Below are 9514 nucleotides of genomic sequence, written 5' to 3'. Positions count from 1 at the left end.
CTTCCTTTCACTGATGTTGATTCCTATAAACAACTTGCACACCAAACTTTGTCTCAGTGTCTGTTTCTGTAGAACCCAACCTGTGACAAGAATTAAGATAACTTTTTGCCTCTTCATATAGATAAAATTTAGCATGTTATTAAAAGTAAAATTTGACCCTATAATTTGGTTGACTTTCTAGAGAGCTATCTAGCAGGATCTCCCGATGTCCAGCTGCCTAGGTTGGCTTAGGTATCGTAAATGCCCAGTGGGCTCTAATTTATATATTGTATAAGGAGGAATTTGAGGAATCTAGAATAATTTTATAGGTCCAGGCCCTTTATGGGAACAGAGTTTTTCCAGATTACTCAGGGTCTCGGTTTCCCCAAAGAAAATAAGAATTGGTCTCTGTTTCTTGCTTTCTTAGGTAACACATGCTCACTCTAAACAAATGTTCAAACAAGACAACTGGGGATACAGTAAAAGGCCTTCTCCCTCCCACCCCTATCTACCAGGTTCCCCATCCTCCTCTCTAGAGGTAACTACTGTCACCAGCTTTCATGCATCGTGCAAGACACATTCTGTGTGTACAAGGGTAGCCTACTACACATAGTGCTATACCCTTTGTTTTTTTCACTTAACAAATAAATCTTGAAAATTGTTAATGGACTAATTAAAATGATACTTATTTTACCACCCCTCAAAAGAGCTCAATTCAATTGAATCAAGATGGCCAACTAAGTATCAGTTCTAGCCTCCTTCCCCAAATAATGCAAATTATCAACATGAAAGGTGGAAGCAGGGAAAGAAGTACAAGTGAGCAAGGCTCTTAACTTCTTCAAGAGAGAGGATATAGATATTTTAATGCAATTTTATTGAGATATACTCATGCACCATATAATCCATCCAAAGTACACAAGCAATGGCTCACAGTATCATCGTATAGTTGTGCATCCATTGCCACAATCAATTTTCATTACTCCAAAATAAAGAAAAAATATGTAAAAAAATTAAAAAGAGCACCCAAATCATCCCAAACCCCTTCTCCCCCTCTATTATTTATATATTTTTGTCATTATTTGATTACTCATCTGCCCATATACTGGTTAAAGGGAGGGTCAGTCACCAGCTTTTCACTATTACACAGTCACACAATAAAAGTTATATACTGATACAATTATCAAGAATCAATTCTACTGGACTACTGTTCAACAGATTCAGGTGTTTCCTTCTAGCTATTCTAAGACACTAGAAACTTAAAAAGAATATCTATATAATGCATAAGAATAACCTCCAGATTGGCCTCTCAACACTTATTTGAGATCTCTCAGCCACTGAAGCTTTTTTGTTTCATTTCTTTTTCCCCTTTTGGTCAAGAAGGCATTCTCAATCCCATGTTGCCAGGGCCAGGTTCATCCGTGGGAGTCCTGTCCCTCGTTGCCAGGGAGACTTACACCCCTGGGAGTCAGTCCCATGTAGCAGGGAGGGTAGTGAGTTTATTTGCAGGGTTGGCTGAGACACAGAGCCCACATCTGAGCAACAAAAGAGGTTCCCTGTGGGTGACTCTTAGGCATAATTATTAGTAGGTTTAGTTTCTCTTTTGCAGAAATAAGTTTCATAAGAGCAAGCCCCAAGATTGGAGGCGTGACTTATTAAATTGGGATTCCCTAAGGCTTGCAGGAATATCAGGAATTCCCCAGGTGAGGAAGTTTAATATTTGCACATTTTTCCCCAGTCCCTCAAAGGGACTTTGCAAATACTTTATTATTTTCTACCCAAAGTACCTAGGGTGCACTGTCATATATAAACCTGTACAGAGTAACAAGATCTCATTCCTCATTCTAGGTTCCATGCAACCATTGTGCTTAAAGAGACTGACCATACTGGTTATATTAGAAGGTGTGCTACAGATAATATAAATTCTGTACCAAATAAACAGCTCTTAAATAACATTCAAAACTCAGGAATAAATGTGACTGCCATAGGAGCTTGCAACCTATGAACCTTTCCAACAAGCCTCGGGGAATAGTCCGCATGCCTGCATCATTGATTGCCTGATCTCTGTCCACATTCTATCCCCTGGTACCTATGCTTTCTAATTCAATTCTCAGCATTTGCTCATTATAGTAATTTTATATGAGTTAGGTCTTACAATATTTGTCCTTTCGTTTCTGGCTTCTTTCACTCAACATAATGTTCTCAAGGCTTATTCACATAGTTACATGTCTCACAACTTCATTCCTTCTTGAAGCCGTTCAATGTCCTGTTGTTTGTATATACCACAGTTCTCTCTTCCATTCACCCATCGATGTACCCTTAGGAGAGGGGATATAGATACTGATTGATACTTAACATAGAAAAACTGTATAAAATGTGTTAAATATTAAAAGAAGAAAAATTATTTAACTTCAGTGGGTTGAATTGTGTCCCCCAAAGGGTTTGTACAAGTCATAATCCCTTGTATTTGTGCATGGGATCTTATTTGGAAATAGGGTCTTTGCAGATGTAATCAAGTTAAGAAGAGGTCATACAGGATTAGGGTGGGCCCTAAATCCAATGACTGGTGTCTTTATAGGAAAAAGGAGAGGACGATTTGGATTCAGAGACACAGAGAGACACAGGAAAGAAGGCCATGAGATGATGAAGGCAGAATTGGAGTGTTGCAGCTACAAGCCAAGAAGGCCAACAAGTGCTGAAGCACCAAAATGTAGGGAGAGACAAGGAAGGATTCTTCCCTAAAGCCTTTAGAGGGAGTGTGTCCCTGTCTCTACCAACACCTTTGACTTCAGACTTCTTCTGAACTGAGACGATAAATTTTTCCTGTTTTAAGCCAACAAGTTGGTGGTAATTTATTAACAGCAGCCTAGGAAACTAATACAATAATTAACTTCTAAATGTTTAGAAGAAAAAAGGGAACAAAGAAATCAATGATTCCAACAAAGGGTAAGTTATGGGATGAATTGCATCCACCTAAAAGAAAAGCTAATCTAAAAATCCTAATCCCCAGTACCTCAGAATGTGATGTTATTTGGAAATAGGGCTCTGGCAGATATAATTAGTTAAGTAAAAATGAGGTCACACTGGATTATGGTGAGCCCTTCACCCACTATGACTGGTGTCCTTATAAGAAGAGGAGAAGACAGAGACATGGGATGGAGCAGGCCATGTGAAAATGGAAGCAGAGATTGGAGTGACGCAGCTACAAGCCATGGAATGCCAAAGATTGCTGGCCACCACCAGAGGCTAGGAAGAAGCAAGGAAGGATTCTGGAGACAGCATGGCCATTGATTTCAACTTCTAGCCTGCAGAACTGTGAGAGAATAAAATGCTGTTGCGTTAAGCCAGCCAGACTGTAGTATTTTGTTATAGTAGCCTTAGTAATCTAATACAAGATGGGATGGTTAATTTCATTGTCATTTGGATAGATTATTGTGTCCAGTTGTTTGGTCAAGAAAGCATTGGCCTGATTGTTACTGGGAGGGTATTTCATGTTTTTTAAATCATTAGTCAGTTGATTGCATCTATGGCCAGTTACATACACAACCGACAAAGGAGATTGCCTTCAGCAATGAGAGAAGTCTCTTCATCCAGTCAGTCAAAGGTCAAAAAGGGAGAACTGATAATCTCAGCAGTCAGAAAGACTGGCTATCCCTACTGCAGACAGCCAGCTTCTCCTGGAGGGTTCACTGTCATCTTCATCAGGGTTCCCAACTTCCAGCTTCTCCTGGGAAATTCAACATCACCTATATTGAGTTTCTCTATGAACTCTGGACTTGCCAATCCCCACAGTCATGTGAACCGATTCCTATAATAAATCTCTGAATATGTACACACACATGCACACGCGCGTATATATCTTACTGGTTCTACTTCTCTAGGGAACCCTGACTAACATGCAGGCTATACTAGTTTTCTATTGCTGCATAACAAATTACCACAAACTTAGTGGCTTAAAACAATACACATTTACTATCTGATTGTTCCTGTTGGTCAGTAGTCTAGGCATGGCTTAGCTGGGTCCTCTGCAATCAAGTTGTCAGACAGGGCTGCATTCTCATCTGGAAGCTTGACTAGGAAAAAATCTGCTTCCAAGTTCACTCAGGTTGTTGAAAGAATTATTTTCTTTGCAGCTGTAGGACTAAGGGTCCTGGTTTCTTGGTGGTTGTTGGCTGGAGGCTGCCCTTAGCGCCTGGAAGATATCCACAACTCTGAGGACACCTGCTGCTTCTTGCCCCAAAGCCTTCCTTAAGCCAGCCAGGAGAGGCTCTAGAGTGAGTCTGCCAGCAGGTAAAAGGCAATAAAAGAGATAATGTGGAATATTTCATATTGATCCAGGAAGATATAATGGTCTTGAAACTTAATGAAACCAATAACAAACATAACCATGGGAGGGATATCTCATCACTTTTTGCCATATTCTATTGGTTAAAACAAGTAACAAGCCCTGCCCACACTCAAGGAGAGGATTATACAAAGGCATAAACACCAGGTGAAAATATAGGGGTGGGGCCACTTCAAGAAGAAACCATGATAAATTAAAGTACAAAATAAGATGGCTGTAATAAGTTCCAACAGTACAGTAATCAATGAATTAATTTCAGCTGATAAAAGTAGCGTGGGTAAAATAAAGACAAAAGTCAAGGGGGGAGGGGTGTGGCAGAAAGAGGGAGTTATTGCTTAATGGGTGCAGACTTTTTGTTTGAGGTGATGAAAAAGTTGGGGTAATGGATATAGGTGATGGTAGCACAGTACCTTTAATGTAATTAATACTACTGAATTGTGCACCTGAAAGTGGTTAAAACGGGAAATTTTGACATGTATATTTGTTACTACTATAAAAAGTTAAAAAAAAAAAAGGTATATTTCTCAATCTAGGAAATCCGATTACCTGGGTATTAGATGATATTAAGAATTTAAGATATTGGCAGTATGGTTATCTTGAAATAAAGTCCTAAAACAAAACAAGCAAAAAAGATGCCAGTGGCTCAGAAGAATCGCAACTTAAGTGTGAGTTTCCAACATCCAAGGTCAAAATGGAAATGTGATAAATTGCATAACTCACTGCCTTTAAAAAGAAATACACAGTTTTATAAGGAAAGAGTTTTTATCCTCTGGAATAAGGCATTTATAATATGGGTATACATAAGGGGCTTTACCATTCAATGAACAGCACCTTTATAAGTAGTTTCATAAACACTGTACACAACATAAATTTATCTGAATAAACCAAGTTTCTTTGAATCTGGTTGATGTCACTATCACAGCATAGCAGCTAAATTTTATTGTGTGCTTACTGTGTGACTGACATTGGCTAAATGCCATACTAGCAAAATCATTTAACTGCCTCCAGAGGCGGCCACTATGATCACATCCCCATTTTACAGATAAGGAAGCTGAGCCTCATTTCAGTAAATTTGTGAAGGGTCATGCATAATAGGAGTAAAGCTAAGAGTTTGCAATATGAATGCTCATTGTAAGTATAGCAGAGGTTTAAATGACATAGAATCCATAAACCTGGTAACATCTCTGAAGCTATTTCAAGTTGACTGATTGTGCAGCCTGGACTTTAGCATTAGACTGGAGGTGACCACATGCCAAGGCTATAACCTTGGATGGGTCACATAACCATCAAGCTCTGATTTGTTCCCTTGTAAAAGAGGAATACTGATACATACTATATAGGACTAGGAAATATGCAATGTAGTAAATAAAAGTTTTCGAGGGCTCATTGCAGTGCCTGACACATAATGGACCCCTAAATATGGAATGTATTACTATCCACAGTTTTACATAAGAAAAAAAAGAGAGAGAGGGAGACAGAAGTCAGATATGCCATTTATAAGAGATATACCTCAAATAAAATAGTATAAGAAGGTTGACCATAAAGGCATAGTAAAAGATACAGCATTACAATATTAACAGTTTTGGTAATAGGCAAAATTGAGTCCAAGGCAAAAGGCAATAAAGGAGATAATATGGAATATTTCATATTGACCCAGGAAGATATAATGGTCTTGAAACTTAATGAAACCAATAAAATAACTTCAAAATATATAAAGCAAACATTTTAGAAATCAAGGAAAATTTGACACATTTGACTCTTAATGGGAGATTTTAACAACCTTTCTCATAAAATTCAATAAATCAAATAAACAAAAATAAGGCTATTAAAGATATTACTATTAAAGTAATATAATGAGCAAGTTTGATTTAATGAAATAGTTATAAAAATGATTATGCTTTAAGCCACAAAGAAAACTGCAACACATTTAAAAAGATAGAAGTCAGGCCATATCCACTGGTCACAATGAAATAAAAACAGAAGTTAAAAGGAAAATAACCATTAAAAAGATCCATCCATGAGGAAATTAAGAACTGCCTTATTAAATATACATAGAGAATTTTAAGCTGTACCCTAATGTCAGAAATGTAAAATATGGGAAAAATCATTTTAGGAAAGGGGATATATATATATACCATCTGCCTCTGGTTCTCAGAGATTACTCTTCAGCCCCCATTCTCCTTATGCAGGCTGCAATCATTTCTTCCTTCATTTGCCAGGACACTGAACATCAGTGACTCCAGGGTCCCTCTTCCAGACTTTTCTTTACATTTCAAGGCTCTAGGGAGTATATTTTGGAGGATAGGAACAGTTACTTAATATGTTCACCTGTTAACATAGTTAATTCTCAAAACAATCTTAACAACAGAAATTCAGTTTAGAGAGTTTGGAGTAACTTGCTCAATGAACATCTGTTGATGAAAACTGAGACTTAACAAAGACAAATAATTTTTCCAATGCCTCATCCTGTTAAGAGCCAAGATTCAGACCTGCCTGACTGGAAAGCCTGTGACCTTCTGTGCACCCACACAGTCTGTTTTGTGTTCTGATGCATTTTCTCCAGCGTGGTTCCCCATGGAAAAGTTTACCAAGACCATCTGTATACCACTCCATGCCTCTTAACTATATTAAATCAGTAAGAATTGATCTATAACATCTCATTGCTAATTCTTTCTATCCTGAATGGTGTTAAAAAGAGCACCATTTCAGGACAAGAGCAACACATCCCCAGCTGCCCCTTCTTTGCCAGGGTCAAAGGTGACCACAGAATGCACATGTCCCACCTGTTTGCCACAAACATCCCCAACAAATCTCTGGAACGGACCTCACTCTGCTGACCACCACCATGCTGCCACCCTCCAGCTGGGAGGAGCCCTGTCTGCTCAAGCAGCTGCACAGTGGCCACACGGGAATCTCGTTCGTGTCCAAGGAGACAGAGGAGCACCTGTTGCACATGGAGAAGAGTGGCCAGCATGTGGTCAAGAGCCCCATCCCAGTGGTGATCAGCCGGTTGCAGATCAGGGACACCAGCTGCCTGCGGGTTTCAGTCCAAGGCCTCCATGAAGGCCACACCTTCGAGCCTGCTGAGTTTATCACTGACACCTGGGATACAGGATACAGTGGGCTCAGCCTGTCCATTGAGGGCCCCAGCAAAGTGGCTATGAACACAGATGTCCTGGGAGATGGTACATGCAGGGTCACCTACTGCCCCGTGGAGCCAGCAACTACATCATCAACATCAAGTTCACTGACCAGCATGTGCCTGGTACCCACTTCTCCATGAAGGTGACGTGGAGGGCCGGATGAATGAGAGCCTCATATGGAGGTGATGGCCCCCTCAGTGGCCAGCATCAGCAGCAACTGTGACCTGAGCTTGCATATCCCTGAATTAGCATCCAGGGGAGGAGGGCTCAGGTGACCTGCCCTTCAGAGTCAAGTACAAGGGCCAGAATCTGCCTGGAAGGCCTTTGCAGTTCTCCATGAGGCCCCTGGGAGGAAGGCAGATGCTACAAGGCCCACAGTGGGGTCCCCAGCTTAGAGAGGGCTGAAGCTGGAGTGCCAGCTGTGTTCAGCATTTGGGCCAGGGAGGCCGGTGCCAGGGGCCTGGGTATTAGTGTGGAAGGCCCCAGCAAGGCTTAGATCTCCTCTGAGGACCACAAGGACTGCTCCTGCAGCATGGCCTATGTGGTTAAGGGACCAGGTGACTAAGAAGTCTTGGTCAAATTCAAGGACCAGCTCATCCCTGACAGCCCCTTTGTGGTGCTTGTGGCCTCTCCATTGGGTGATGCTTCACTGTTTCTAGTCTTCAGGAGTCAGAGCCAAAGGTCAAACTGCCATCCTCTTTTGCTTCAGCCTGAATAAGGCCCAAGGGGGTGATCGATGCCAAAATGAATAGCCCTTCCGGAAAATGGCATCTAACCGATTGATGTCAAGTTCAAAGGCACCCACATCCCCAGAAGCCCTCGCAAGATCCGAGTTGTGGAGCCTATGCATGGAGGAGACCCAGTCCTGGTGTCCACCTCCGGAGCAGGCCTGGAAGGCCGCATCACAGAAAACACAACCGAGTTTGTGGTGAACAGAAATGCAGAAGCTTACCCCTACGAGTGGCCATCCACAGCCACCCTCCCCCTCCCCACAAGGTGAGGATGGATGGCCAGGAGCGCCCTCAGGGCTACTGTGGACCCTAACACATCTGTGTGCCCCACCCCCACCCCGACAGCTACTTCATCTCCATCAAGTATGGCGGCCCCTACTTTAAGGAGGCAGTCCCTTCAAGGCCAAATTCACAGCCCAGCCCCCATCTGGTTAGCAACCACAGCCTCCACTAGACCTCGTCGGTGTTTTGTGGACTTCCTGACCAAGGCTGCCAGCGACCCCAATGGGCCCTAGGACCTAGGGCTTGCGGATACCAGCAAGGTGATGGCCAAGGGCCTAGGACTGAGCAGGGCCTACTCAGGCCAGAAGGGTCGCTTCAGAGCTGACTGCAGCAACACAGGCAACAACATGCTGCTCATGGGGGTGCACGCCAGGCGGGGCGATCCTACTGAAACACGTGGGCAGCCGACTCGACCGCGTCTTCTAACTGTTCAAGAACAAGGCGGAGTACACGCTGGCAGTCAGTTGGGGCGACAGGCACATACTGGTGCCCTGAGCCCTGCTCCGGGAACAGCAAGAGCTCACAAGAAGAGAAATGCTTGCCCCACCCCGTGCCCGCCCCACCCACCACCCCAGCCCTGAACTCCGTCTCTACGTCTCTACCTGGTCGTTCTGTCACTGCCTCGCCTCTACATATACTGCGCGCTCTGGGTGGCCTCGCCCGACTTGAGGCCTCAAAGCTCTCCCTTGGAAAAGGGAGAGGCGAGAAAAGGGAACCTATTGGTGTCGGTAACGCCTGCCTTCTTGGTTGCAAAAGGGATGAGGGGTTGGCGGGCCTTTGCACCACCAACGGGTAGTTCTCTTGCCCAACCAAGAGAAGTAGTTTTGCTTCCGTTAAAAAGGAAAAAAAAAGAAAAAAGAAAAAAGAAAAAAAAAGCACCCCCTCACCATGTCTGCAGTATTTTAAATTTGAGAAAGTAGAAATTAGTTGGAACTGAGAAAGTAAAAATGTTGGGAGGAGACACAAAGTCAGCTGTAAAGTTAGCTAATGTGAAGAATGCTGCCACGAACATTGATGTTCATAAATATGTTTGAGTC

At 42.5% G+C, this 9514-nt stretch overlaps 1 pseudogene; it reads left to right on the top strand.

Moving 5' to 3' along the window:
* Positions 1-4953: 4953 nt before the first annotated feature.
* LOC119530334 lies at positions 4954-8972 on the top strand (annotated as a pseudogene).
* The last annotated feature ends 542 nt before the right edge of the window (positions 8973-9514 follow it).

This window comes from Choloepus didactylus, chromosome 3 (assembly GCF_015220235.1).
Source record: "Choloepus didactylus isolate mChoDid1 chromosome 3, mChoDid1.pri, whole genome shotgun sequence".
In the NCBI taxonomy this organism is placed as follows: Eukaryota; Metazoa; Chordata; class Mammalia; order Pilosa; family Megalonychidae; genus Choloepus; species Choloepus didactylus.
This window is presented reverse-complemented; position numbering and strand designations above follow the sequence as displayed.